Below are 13375 nucleotides of genomic sequence, written 5' to 3'. Positions count from 1 at the left end.
TCTGTGTTGTGCACACCTGAACTTTTTTTTTTTTAAGTGACTTTTCTATGTCAATACTACATACTGAGTACAGCAGGTCAGGCTTGTTTTTATGATTTCAAAAACAACAGCAATGGAATGTCTTTCCTAATGGAAAACACATTGGACAAAGTGCCTTTTTTGAAGGCGAGATCATGGAAGTCACACTCTGAAGTTTCAAGTACTTTAGGCTCCTGCTTACAAAGCAGCAGGCAGGAAAGCTGAGCCCAGCTTCCCCTGCCTGCCTCTGGTGACATCTGAAGTATTTTTCAAAGTGAAAAACGAGACAATTATAAAACCTGAGCAAAATGCAAGGACACTGCAACCACATACTGCCCAGCTGATTTCCATCGCCATAACTTTCACCTACTCTGACATGACCCTACTGAAGCCAAAGTTCAAAGTTCAAACCCAGAGCAGGTTTTTCTTTATAGCATCCTTCTTGATGCACAGGAATAGGAAGTGAGTGGATGGTGAATAAACGCCTTCTCTGGCTACCAAACTACGCCATAAAGCAGGCTGATTTGTGAGTGGAGACTGGAATGCAGCAGAATGGTTAGGCTCATGATTCTAAACAGAGGAGAATGGCTCTGGTGTTGGCAAACCATTAGATATCACTTGACTGATCAGAAAAGCTACAACTTCTTCCAGTGAAAACCATCTGCCTTTACAGAAACACCTGCTTTTGAGCCATCAAGATTTGTCTCCTGCTGCATAACTTAATCTTGCATTTTACAAGCCGTCTTGTTTCACTGCAAATGCGAATGCTCACAGACAGCTGGCAGCTAATGTCTCCGGTACATCCACCCATCTACCTCTAATTGCTGGTTTTCACCCCCTCATACGTGTTTCTTGTCACCTCAGAGTAGTTATCACATAACAGCAGACTTGTTCAGTTACAAATGGCTGTGGAGAGCCTGGGGGCCCCTCACTCTTGACCTTACCCTAATCTCAAATTGTTCACAAGTTTCATGACCTTTGGGACAATCAGCCACTCTGTGTTCTACTCCTGACGCTTAAGATTCAGAGTCACGTTTTTCAAGGCTTTCTCATGTCCCCCAAACAGAAAGTGTCAATTAGAAATTCTCATTCCATTTTGTATTTCCAAAGCTCTTAAAATCCAGCAGAATAAAAGCAGCCTGAAGGGTGCTACCCACAGAGACATTTGATTTCTTCAAATTCTCCTAAGACCATGCATCCCATGCAAGACCCTTAGTCCACTGAAGACATACACTTCAAGGCTTGGGAGATGGCTTGGTGGTTAAAGCACTGGCTGCTCTTCCAGAGGACTTAGGTTTGATTCCCAGCACCCACATGCAGTTCAAAACCATCTGTAACCCTAGTTCCAGAAGATCCAATGCTCTTTTCTGGCCTCCATGGGTACCAGGCATGCATGTGGTGCAAAGACATACATGCACAGAAAACACTCATATATTAAAAAATTTTAAATTAATGCTACATGTCCCAACTCACAATACTTTAACCACATTTCTTTCTCAGTCAGGTATTTGGCATTTGAGTCCATGGTCTTATAGGGGAGAAAAAGCATTTGATTTAAACAGATCTTCAGGCTTCATAGTGTTTAAAAAAAAAAAGTCTATTTCACACACATTGTCTTCTAAATCCTGTGACAATTACAAGCACACTGTTTTTACTGCAACCGCCATATCTTAATCCCACTGTTACAGGAACAGCATCCTGGGCATAAGGGGAGCTGTCAACTGCCAAGAAGTACCCTACTGTGGAGATGAGGGTGTAGCACTTGCCAGCTCAAAGATTCCTGCCCTTCCAAATAAGTGCTCCTATGCACAAGGGTATATGGTGGTGAGTTCTTCCTGATTTCAATTCTGCCAATTTACATATTCAATGAGATTCTATAAGTTCCTACAAAATATATGATGCTAGAGGGTCAACAGTGAACAGACCCAACACCATACCCCCAGATATGATCCAGACTCAGTGGGAGTGGCAGACTCTCCAGAACCATGTTGCCAGGCAACACCTAGACATGAGTACCAGTAAGATGCAGGAGGCTGTCTTTTAGTAGGTCCCCCAGTATGGTACAGTCTAACAGGCATCATCTAACCTCTTGACATTGCACTGATACATACAAACTCAATGGACCACACTCAGCTATCCTGGGACACACACAGCCTACTGGAGATGTACTGGAGTGAGGACACATGCTGGACTTGTTTGTCACATTCTAAACTAACAGGAACTACTTATGATACTGGTGTTTACTGGTAGAGCCCTCTGCCCTCTCCTTTATCTGTTTCAAACTGAAACCTGATGAGACAGTTTGGGAGAGCTGTGAGAAAGCTTCTTTCCCAAAAGCTCTGAGAGGTCAACAGGCTATGACAGCAACGAATTGGCTTGGGATAGGTGAGCAACACAGGTGGCTCAGAGCCTGAGCTGCCCTGACAGCTACTTGAATGGGCACATTTGTTTTTGTCTGCTGTTTCTCAATGTCACACCCTTCAAAGTGATCTAGAGAAGAAATGCATTTTCTGTTGAGAAACTGCAGCCTAGGGAGGTGGACAGAGGAGTCTGTGGCCTAGCAGGTGGCAGCTGAGAGAGAGGTGGGGACCCAAATATCATAATGAATGACATCACATCTTTCCCGCAAAATCCAGGTGCCTCTCCAATGCCAACTCTCCAGTGCCCCTCTCTTTCCACTGGGCAGGCCCCAAACCAGCTAGCTCAACTAGGAAGACTTCACCCAAGATCAAGGACTTCACCATGTGACATGCATACACTTCCAGGACATAACAGTCAGCACCCTTTGATGCTCAGCCACTGAAGGCTACACAGATGAAACACGTGCATTTGCACATGTGTACACATACACACACACACACACACACACACACACACACACACCTTCGAAGAACAAGTAAGTCCATAGTCTGGAATAGTCTAGAAAGCCACAGGCACGGTATTGACTTCCACTAAAAGCCTGATGCACACACAAAACAGAAATGCTCTCAAGGGAGAAGCAAGCTCTATTAAACAGGATGGGATTCTCTCAGGAAGCTCCTACTGAAAACCCAGCATAGATGTGCTGTAAACTTGCACCCCTGGACTTGATGACCAACAACCAAAACAAAAACAGAAACCTCACAAAACCCCAAAACAATAACAAAAACCCTCTTATCACCAAGTTGGTGATTTAAATTCTGTGCCTAATTTTCTCTAAGCCCCTGGCCCTAGATGATCTGGCTTATTCTGTACATTAAAAATGTTAAAGCCACAGACAGCAAATGTTTGTCCCATACACAGATACTATAGCTTATTTATTTGTTTGCTTATTTACTTTTGAGTCAGAGTCTCTCTGTGTAGCCCTGGTTAGTCTGAAACTCACCATGTAGACCAGGCCCTGGAGCTTACAGAGGTCTGTCTGCCAATGCCTCCCATGTGCTGGAATTACAGGTGTGTACCACTACTCCCAGTGAAACTATATCTTTTAAAACAGTGCCCATCATGCTGCCAAAACCAAAAAAAAAAAGAGACCCTCTCCCTTTTGCCACCAAAAGTAGAAATTCAACAGGCCACAGCTTTAGCAGCAATGTCACAAAGTTAGGACAAACATCAGTCACCAAGGACATCACCATCCAACACAGAGGCTACATGAGCAAACAGGGGGAAGGTGATTCATCATAGTTAAAATGCATTTATGTCAAAAGAAACATTTCAATCGATGTCTAATAAAATATTTTCAAACAATATTGTTAAACCACAAATAATCATAACATTTTTTTTAAAAAAATGCACAGGGGTCTCTATGCACATTCCAGTTTCTTTATCTTTTAACCTTTACAATGATAGTTACACGTTTCTTTTTTTGTTTATCTGCTTGTTAACGTTGTTGTTATTGTTGGCTCATTTTATTTTTTAAAGAGAGGGTCTTACTGTGCAGCACTGGTTGGTCTGAAAGTCTGTGTGTAGCTCAAGCTGGTCTTGATCTTACAGAAATCCTCCTGCCTTTACCTCTTGAGTACAGGGATTAAAGAAATGTGTCACCATGTCTGACTTTGTTTTTGAGACAAGGTTCCGTGTAGCCCAGGCTAGCCTTGAACTTACCATAAACTTTTAATTCTCCTGCCTCTAGCTCCTCAATGCTGGGGTTGCAAGCATGTACCACCACATCTGCTTATGTGATACTAAGGATCAGAACAAGAGTCTTGTGCATGCTAGGCAAGCACTACATCAACTGAGCTACAGCTACAGAGGCCATGTTCCTTATATTCCAAATGAAAATCAGTTTCATTAGCAAGTCCATGGCCATCTTGTTCATGAACAACACAGTAGCCCCCATCAGCTACACAGGAAGCATGAATCAAATGAATGAATTATACACACACACACACACACACACACACACACACACTGGCTAAATACTGTATCTAAATCTAGTGAGACATTATACAGACACTTTAAATGAAACAAAAATACATTTTATTCACATGAAAGTATTTTTTCCTCAACCCAACAGTTAATAAAGCAAATTATAAAAAGGCTATGTATAAGAAAGATGTTTTCTCTCATTCTCTTTCCACCCTTTAAACACACACACACACACACACACACACACACACACACACACACACTTACTTTTTAGGTCTCTGTTTATAGGCTTGACAAACATTAAGTTAAAAAGAATGACTTTAGCTTTCAGTATATAGGAGACCAAGGCAGGAATATAAAGAATTCAAGGGTAGCCTCTGCTACATAGCTAGACCCAGGCACACATAGACTACATAGCAGGATCCTGCCCTTACTAACAAAACTGTGACTCTGGAGTGTTTCCATAGGTGTTTAAGATGTGGGAAAAGAAACACTTTGCTTTCTACTGTCATTTCATTTATCACCTAGCCCATTGTCTCTGGATTTTTATATGCCTGATAAGAAATGCTCATCTACTGTTTCTTGGGGCCATCCCTGCCATGCCTGATGATGAGAGACTTACCTACCACGTAGTCAAATTTATCTCAAAACAGCTAGAAGACAGCAGGCCAGTCTTACTAGTCAGTTTATAACCAGTCAGTAAGACATTCCTAAAGCAATACCCCCTCCTTTTAAATAGCACCAAAACAGCCTTCCATAAAGAAATGACATTGCCAGGAAACAGAGCCACTCAGAAACGAAACATGGTTTTATCCAGTTGCCTGGCTTTCCAAGCTCCGAAAATGCATTACTATTATACCACAAAACAACCTACCCGAACCCCTGCTAGTCTGAAGTACAACCAAAAGCAGCATTTACAACATTCCAGTCTGGAAGCTCCATGAACCCTCTTTACCTGTGATGACAACGTCTTGTTCCTGAGCTTGACTTGATGCAAAAGTCAGTTCCACAGAGAAGATGGGGCCTTGAACTCCAGCCTTGGCTGTAGAACGTTAAGGAAGGAATCAGTTACGATATGTTCTCTGGATGCCCCCCAACTCTCCACCACCTTGGGAAAGTCACTGTGACCCTGCCGCCTGCAAGCACTACAGTGTTCCAGGGTCGCCAAGAAAGTTCTGAGTTCCTCCCACAAGAAGTGCCTGGAGAGGAGGGGCTGTGCTGTTCTGGTTTCCTTAGGAGAAGGGAGTGGGCTGGGGTTGTGGTAGGCAGTAGGCGAGCAACCCCAATAGTGCCCCTCAAAGACTAAGTAAAACATTATCACCCCATAGGTTTCTTAGAAAGGATCTTAACTTCAGAGAAACACCTGCTTTCCTAAAAAAAAAAAAAAAAAAAAAAAAAAAAAGGTTCAGAAAAAGGAAGGAGGGGTGCAGTTGTTCCAGGCTCCTTGGAGTGGGCACTGGGGCAGAGTCACGCTTCCAATTAGCACATTGGCACTCCCTGCTCCCCTCACCCCAAGCAGGCTGGCCACACAGCCAAGAGGTGCAAAGGAGATTTAAGTTGTCCCACCCAGGACCGCTGTGGTACTGGACTCTGAAGAGGCAGAGACAGGGTGGCTTTGGCAGTCTCTAACCTACTGTTCGGGCCTGCCCCACATCTCCCTACTACAGTCAGGCAAAATGTGGGAACTGGTGCTCAAAGAGGGTCGGCTGCTGGTGACACGAACCCACAGACGTTTTCTCCAGATCCACAGGAGTGGCCGGGCTCAGTGATCCCAGTATCAGTCTGTCCGGTCCTCAGGTTACCTCGCCTCTGAGATCCCTGAGGGTCTCAGGAAACACCCCCCCGGTGGGTGACGCCCAAAAGAACCGCGTCGTGGGAAGGGCGCGCCCCGATGTCCCCGCCCGTGGGCCCTCCCCTCCAGGGGACAACCAGAGGACCCAGCGTCGCTCCAATTCAAGGACTCCGCAAAGCCCCCAGCCCCACTGCCAGCTGCGAACACCAAAGTTCACAGCCGGCGCTCGGCGCTTGCGAGGATTCGAAGTAGCGGACAGTCCCGCGGGCCCTTAGAGTCACACGCTTTCCCAGCCTGTGCCCTCTGCGGTGCCTATGGGTCTCCAGACCCGCGCCCCTGGTTCGCGCGCATGCGCCTCCGAGCCCCTCCTCTCTCTGTCCACCCACTTCACTGTCCCGGGACAGGGGACGCCTGGCTCCCGCCCCCGCGCGTGCCCTCCCGCCCCCGGGCACCTGAGGCTGCGCTCCGCCTGCGGGTCCGCAGGGCCAGCGCTCCCGGGGAGGCGGCGCCAGACGGGGCGCAAGAGACTGCCTCCGCCCCCGTCACCCCTGTCGTGGGGCCGCCGTGTCCCGGGCCCGGTTGGGCACCGCCTCTGTGCACCCGTGCCAGCCGCACCCCCACGACACGCGCCGCCCCTCGGACGTCCCCTGCGGGGTCCCACGGCGAGGTGACCGCCCCGGAAACTCCGCCCCCTAGGCCTGAGCTGCAGCTCAGGACGACACACCCCCCAGACGAAAGCGCCTGATTGGCTTTTGCGGGGCGGGGCGGGGCCGAAGAGGCCCGGGGCAGCTCTCCCTGGCTCCCATTTAGTGCCTGGGGGCCCAGGCATCCATTGGTAAACTGAGGCTGGCTAGGTGTATAGCCTGCCCAATGTCACCCGACGGGCGAAAAAGCCCTGAGGAAAGGGTACACCCCGACGCGCGCACGCTCCAGCTCCCAGCCCCGCGCACCAGCGGGGATTGAAGTTCAAGGCTGCGGGTTGGGTACAGCTCCCCACCGAGTGTTCTGGGTGACCTGGCCTAGATCGCTGAGCGCACCCCGAGAGTCCCAGGGGTTCGTGGGGGTGGCGGGCAGGAGGGATCTGATCTTCAGGGCACCAGGATGCGCAATGGGGAGAAAGGAAAAGCGAGCAGGGGCACGCGGCAACAGGTGGCGGAGGTGCCAGTGTGGGTGTGGAGGGCAGGGAACTAGGAGGGTGAAGGGCATTGGGGACGGTCGCGGGGAGGTGCCGCCACTCCGACCCTCCGCTCCCGCCCAGCCCCGGGCTGTGGCCCCTCTGCATACGCTAGAGGATTGAGAGTTTGATTCTACCCAGATGAGGCACTGGGGTTCTGCCAACTGCCCGCACCGGGGGAGGGGGGGCGGGCGGTCCAGTGCAGCCGCTTTGTGTCGCCCCTGGATCTCTGCTCACGAATGCACACTGCCCCCGGGGTGCCAACGTATCAAGATGCCACTCCTTTGGGAACGAAATGTGTGCTATGCCAGCCCTTCTCTGTGTCCTCACGCTCTGCCTGCCACTATGCTATTTGTGGCAATGAGCGCCAGGGAGAACCTACTGACAAAGGAAATTTAAGCGCACATCTTTGGGAATTGGGGGCCTGACCAAAGTGGCACATTCAGGAACTTCTTTTAAACCCACCCTTTCTGATTAGCCTCATACCTGTGGTGAACTTTGCTCCACCCTCCAGACACCCACAGAACATTCTCTACTTGTCTATTGGCAAGCCCTCCTTTTCTTGCTCACACTGGCCAGGAAATAGCTACTATTTGTATAATGCTTCAAAGCTTTCAAAATTGGGCCCCTGGAGATGGCTGAGTGGATAAGGGTGTTTGCCACCAACCCTGTTGGCTTGAATTTGAACCTGGGTACCCACATGGTGGAAAGAAACCAACTCCTGAAAGTTTTCCTCTAACCTCCACATGTGTGGGCACGTGTTCTCTCTCTCCCTCCACTCCTCTCTCTCTCTTTCTCTCTCCTTCTCTCTCTCTCTCTCTCTCTCTCTCTCTCTCTCTCTCTCACACACACACACACACACACACACCCCAACCTGCCACATACAATAAATAAATGGAAAATATTTTTTTTAAAAAAAACTTGCAAAGTGACCTGTCTATATTATGATTATGGTTTCCTGAATGACCCAGGGGGCAGGCAGGGACAGCATTAAGCCATTGTCCTACCAGTGGCAGCATTATGCTAGGCAGCATGTTTATAACAGTAGGCAAAGATGGTGGGAGGCTGCTCACAGGGCTGCCTCTCTGAAGGGCATCCTTCCTAGTAGTGTACCAGGTGGCTGGGTGGCCACTGGAAAGATCTTAGTTACCTGGTGTATAGCAGGTCCCAAGCTTCAAGGACCAGAGTCCACATGCAAGGGGGCATTGCCTCTTTTTCTTTTTTCTTTCAGAATGGTTAGGAATGAGAACTAAGGAAGTGTGAGGAACCAGCAGAGTTGCTGTGAACACAAACAATAGTTGGGGTTCTTGGAACTTCCAAGGTTTTAAAGGGAAATAAAACGCCTTTTGTTTGTTTGTTTGTTTTGTTGGGTTTTTTTCCCTACATGTCCAGAGGAATCACCTTTAGACAATGGCTTCTATCCAGCCTCCCTTAGACATCTTGAAAATCTCTTCTTCAAATGGCCCTCTGTCACTTACCCCAGAGGACAATGAATTTTGTTTGGGAGACTGCTTTCAGAGGAGAGAGATGCAAGGGCTTGTCCTACACCCACCATGAGAGAAGCTGTCTCAGAGGGTGCATATCTGGCTCCGGATGCATCTGCATTTTTTTCTCCTTGCTTCATAAGGTGTTCATGGGTGTGGATACACATAGAGCAGAGGTACTGCCTATGCAAGGCTCAGTAGATCACTGTAGTTCTGGAGACTAATCAATGCTCTTGTGTCCCCTAGTTGTCAGGTTGGTAACCCTGCTGGGAGTTTCTGGGCATGCATCTTAGTTCACTCTGGGGTGTCCTTTGAGATCGTACAATGATGTGATCTGCAAATGTGTTGGGCCACATTTATAGCTATCCTGGGACATATGTGGCCCACAGGCTGCAGATTAGACACACTTGTCTCTTGCACGTTCACATTTCCTGACCAGCTGCAGGCCCAGGAGAGAAAGCCAGTCTGTGACATTCCTGCTGCATACACTCACCTAAAGATGGATGGAAGCTTACCTGTGGGGAGTTTCCTGCAGTGAACATACAGACAGTAGGTTAGAGCCCAGTGCAGGGAGCATAGGAGTCCCACTACCTGCCCTGCCCCAGCAATTGGAGATTCTCCCATGGGTCTGGGGTCTAGGCCCATCTGTGTTTACCTTAAAGCTTATGTAAGTTCTTTCCAGAAACCACCCAAGGCCTCTGAGGGTCACTGGCTTGCCCTCTGCTGATTTGCAAAGCCCTCCTATCATATGTCATCTGCCAGGACAGTGGCCTCTGATCTCCTGGAAGCCTGCCTTCAATCAGGTGGTGGAAGTCCACCAGGGCAGGAGAAATGGGCATTTGCTGATGGAAAATAGAAAGCTGCTGGTAGCCAGAGGTGGACTTCAGTGAAGACCAACCCTGGTATGTCCTTGGATGCCACCCTAGGACTAGCACTCACCATCCAGGAAACAAAGTATGTTCACCTTAGACACAAGACTCGCAGTAGCCCTGGAAGGCAGTTCTGCCTACTTGCACTTCACAGATGAGGAAATCAAGGGCAGAAGCCATCTAGAGAGAATGGAGATGCTCTCAGACCTCATATCCATTCTGCAATCTGTACTTATCTGGTACAGAGGCCACCTGCTGGCTTTGACTCATCAGGCTCTGACAGCCATTTGGTCCTCACCCCAAAACTCTTGGGGTTGCCATCAGACAATTCCAAAGCCATGGCAAGAAGGGGAGACAGGCTTAAGGAGGGAAAATGTAGAAGCGATCTAAGGTGGATAGAGGTGATAGGGTCCTATCTAGGAAGGGCCTGGTAGCTGGGAACGGGGAGGGTGGTATGGAGGTCTAGTATCTGTCCTAAGGTCTGTGGGAAGCCTGCCGTAGATAGTTTTAAGCAGGGATGCAATCCCATCAGAACAGATGAGAAGAGAGCCATGTCAACTACTGGTGGTTACCCAGGCAGTGGGGGTGGGTACAGCTATAAACTCACTAGAGGTCTTCAGGATCTGGAACCTTCTGCCCAGAGACTGCTGCACCATGGACACTCTACCCTTTTTGATAATTAACCCGTCTCCAGTCTAAGTTTACAGATTGTCTTTGCTCATCATGGGTCAGATGTCTGTCTTTGTAAGTCTTGGAAGGTCAAAGCAGCCTGCCCACAGCAACTCTGCTCTTTGCCCCTCTCTCCTCCCAGTGCACATAGACACTCTCCTTGTGGACACATGTGACTACATCCCCAGTGGGCTATGTCTTGGGACACTGGGTCATAGGTGCCTTTTATTCAGTGCAGAGCACAGACTTGCAGGCTGGCCCACTGTGTACTGGGAGAGTCTCGGTGAAGAATCAGGTAGACAGATTCAATTCCCAAAGGGTATTTGTTCTGACCTGGACAGAAGGTAGGACCATGAGCTACATTGCTGTGAGTGAGCAAGGGTCAGGAGAGCAGAGATGAGGCATAGTGTGTTAGTCACAAATGCATTCCAGGTATGGTAGCCCATGTCATTGACCCCAGGACTTGGCAGGCAAAGGAAGGTGGATTTCTGTAAATTTGAGGCTAGCCTGGTCCACAAGCAAGTTTCAGGACAGCCAGGGCTGCATAATAGAAGAGACCCAGGTTCAAACAAACAAACAAACAAACAAGCAAATAAAATGTATTTTCTTTGTTTCCAAGAACCTGTACTCAAATTCAGTCTGAAAATTCTAAATGGAAATAAACATTTCACATATTTTAATAACATTTATTACTGTGTATTATTAGTTATTCTATTTGGTAGCTAATCTCTTACTGTGACTGCTGTATAAATTAAACTTATCCTGGGCCTAAATGATTAGGAAAATCAAAGGGGTTTCTTTCTTTTTCTTTTTTTTTTTTTAGATTTTTCTCTCTAAGTTTTGTTACTGAGTTTCAACATCTAGTGCTTGGGAATACATATACTTCCTCTGCTGATGCTCTCCCCTCAGTCCCCCTTCATGCAAAGTCTCTCCACCCCTTAGTCACTCTGTAACTTTGGCATTGGACTTGACTCCCACAGGAACCTCCCTCCTAGCAAGCAGGGCCGTTGCATCTTCCCCAGGGTCTTGGTGTGAGAATGAGGAAGATATTTATATGATCCCTCTGAAAGGCAAGTCACAGTCTGAGTGTGGTGACCACTAGCCTGAGCATCGTTCCTCCTCTTAGGAGGCTTCTTGGCATCCATCTCAGGCAGAGCCACCCTCTGTCCCAGCCCCTCCTTCCACACTCCATGCAGCTAGCTCGGTTCCCCAGTATCTGGCAGTTCCTGGTTGCCCTGTTGTGGCTCCCATTCCGCAAGGACAACAGGACAACCGGAAGCCCTCACTCCTGCTGACACTATGGCTGCATGCCTCCTCCTGCGGCCCTCCCCTCCACTCTGTTATTTTCTACAGAAGAATCTCCCCTGTCCAGAGCAGCCTGCAGGCCCTGGGCTCCAGAGTATTCTGTAGAAGGGACTGCAGTGCCCTGCAGCATGTCCTCAGAGCTCAGAGTCAGGAAGACTACCCTTGTAGATAAGACCATCTGGGTGGCCCTGGGGTTTACTGAAATGTGGAGTTTACACTGTGCCCCTGCACCTGGTTCCCTAGTAGGGGACAGGTCATTTTTTTTTTCAGACAGGGTTTCTAAGCTTAGCTTTTGGAGTCTGTCCTGAACTCATATCTGTAGGCCAGGCTGGCCTCAAACTCACAGAGATCTAACTGTCTCTGCCTTCTGAGTGCTGGGATTAAAAGCCTGTACCACCACCACCACCACCACTGCCTGGCCTCTATCTTTTTTTTTTTTTTTTTTTTTAAACTCTTAGCAAAGTGGAGGGAAAACATATGTTGCAGTTTCAGCCTTTTTTTAAAAAAATGTACTTTTCCTCCCTGAGTGTCCTCCATAATCTATTATGGTTGAAAATACTCTTTCTTAGTGAAAATTCCCTAAGTAATATGTGTTATCAGGAAAGGGTGATTTGTTCTGACTTGGCCTCACTAAGTGCTGGCAACCCCATGAGGAGTCTCCAAGTGGGTTAAAACCCAGGCCCCTGCTGCAGCTTCCAACCTCTGGCCTGAATGGCTCTGTTTACAGATCCACACAAGGTGAGTGGCAAAGGCTTCTTGACGTGGTTTTGGACTTTCCATGCCCAGCCCTTTCCCCCGGCTTTATTTGGGATTTTTATTTTTCAAGTCAACACACTGGCTTATGTTGAGACTTGCAGCGTGAAATACAAGACGCTATGCGAGGGCTTGACTCTGATCTTCAAGGAGGCCAAGGAGCAGGGTGTGGGCGGCACAGCCTGCAGGAGTTTTGCACATGGGGCTCTGGCACAAGGCACTGGGCACCCTCCCAGGGTTCAGATTGGAGAGGCATGTTCCCTCTGTCTGGGAGCCTCAGAGGGTCTCTAGGAGGGGCAGCTAGAGGCAGGGAAGGGAGCTTCAAGCCTCATGGTATGAGGCAGTCCATTTCTCTGGAAAAGGCCTGGGGGCAGTGAAGGACATGGGGCCAGGCCCCATGGGAAGGACATTTTTGCTCATGTAAAACGTGATTAGCTGGCAGTAAGATAGTCTGGGAACTGAAGCCCCACCCTCACATCCCCCCTGGGGGGCACTGGAATGAATTGAGGTCTCTTGTCAAGTATTAGTGCTGAGTTACCTTTTAAAACATCCATAAACCTATGTGGCAGTGCTAAGTGAGAACCAAAGGCTGAGGTGGTGATTTCCAAGCATGAGCCCAGCAACCACAGCACTGACAGGAAGCAAGATGGGTTCTGGGATCTTACCCAGATGCTGAACCACAGCTAGGCACTCCCTCATTATCTTGGGCTACATTGTCCTAGGCTGGCCACGCACTGTCTAGCCCAATTACTGTCCCTGGCACCTGCCTTCACAGTCAGTGTCCTGGTGTTTTGGGAAAACCTCAGTCTACTGCTTACTGGATCACTTGCTGGCTTGCATCCCTTTTCAGATGTCTTTTCAGAGTCTGCCTTTTCTAACTGTGTGGCCTTGGCACCCAGAGGGCTTCCACAGAAGGCTGCAGGCTGACTCGTCGTCTTTCTTGCTGTTTGATGGAGATGGTACC

The 13375-nt window shown here is 48.4% G+C and overlaps 1 protein-coding gene across 2 annotated transcripts in view; it reads right to left on the bottom strand.

Moving 5' to 3' along the window:
• Ppara (peroxisome proliferator activated receptor alpha) overlaps positions 1–6772 on the bottom strand; it is a 67412-nt gene extending 60640 nt beyond the window's left edge. Inside the window, exons 1-2 of one of the 2 annotated variants that reach the window (XM_051189561.1) lie at positions 6610–6772; positions 5321–5407 (exon numbers count right to left, since the gene is read on the bottom strand). The gene's annotated coding sequence lies outside the window, so the exon portion shown is untranslated. Of the gene's footprint in view, positions 1–5320; positions 5546–6609 lie in introns of those variants that run through there. The other variant, XM_051189559.1, reaches the window with a different exon arrangement.
• Between the last annotated feature and the right edge of the window lie 6603 nt (positions 6773–13375).

The sequence above is a fragment of the Phodopus roborovskii genome, unplaced genomic scaffold (genome assembly GCF_943737965.1).
Source record: "Phodopus roborovskii unplaced genomic scaffold, PHOROB, whole genome shotgun sequence".
Lineage (NCBI taxonomy): Eukaryota > Metazoa > Chordata > Mammalia > Rodentia > Cricetidae > Phodopus > Phodopus roborovskii.
This window is presented reverse-complemented; position numbering and strand designations above follow the sequence as displayed.